Here is a 983-nt window from a genome sequence, read left to right as displayed (position 1 = left end):
GGAGTATTCTTCAAATCATACACCAAAGATGAACACAATTTTCATATTCAAAGAGAACTGGAATTGATAGTTTGGTGGCGGGTCTTATTTTTTAAGGCTTTTTCAGTCGGAAGTATTAAAATGTTGCTTAAAAAATTATGATGTCACAATATGGACATTAATGTCACTGACAAGTACATCCGAAAAGTACTTGAAAAGTCAAATATTGATATAGAGGACTTTAAATTTGCTTGGGACAAGTCTCATTGTTATTTGCAAACAAAATTGGAAGCAGGGAGAATAAGACAATTTTATGAGAAAAAGTTGATTGATGTGTGGTCCCAATATGGAGATAATTATAAAGAATCAAATGTATTGCTAATGATACAACAAAGCATACTTTTCAATTCATTGGATATTGATCAAACCACATCTTGATAAAAGCCTATACAGGAAAAGAGCAAGATACTTGACTTATGCAAGTTTTATTCCCCTTTCTTAAGACACTTCATTGTATCAAAGAAAAATATGAGTACATTCGAATGTTCAATAGAACGTGTACTTCATTGTAGTGGCTGGAGATAATTTCCTTTATAAATTTGTTGAAAAGTACATTCCAAATTTTCAATACATTTTGAACATAGTTTTTGTTGTATCAATTTGTATGATTTTATATTTTTTGAAATATATGGGAATTGTCAATTATATTAATATGTATATTTCTTATTATTTATAATTTCTTTTGCAATGACTTTGTTGCTTGCCTTTTAAATTATCTTATATGAACCATCGAGATATGTTATTTTTAATGATTTCTGTTTACTTATATGCATCAATAATCATATATAAATGTGAAATATAAGTTTTGAAATAGAACTCCTTGCAAGCAAAGGTGTAATTCTTACCAAAGAAATTATAATAATTTACTTGATAAATGCTATGTGCACTATTTACTATTCACAATGCATTATTCACTATTAAGGCTAATGGGAAATGTGTCATAG

The sequence above is a fragment of the Pinus tabuliformis genome, chromosome 3_1 (genome assembly GCF_031772625.1).
Source record: "Pinus tabuliformis cultivar Carrire ecotype Pingquan chromosome 3_1, CPIR1, whole genome shotgun sequence".
Taxonomy (NCBI): Eukaryota; Viridiplantae; Streptophyta; class Pinopsida; order Pinales; family Pinaceae; genus Pinus; species Pinus tabuliformis.
This window is presented reverse-complemented; position numbering follows the sequence as displayed.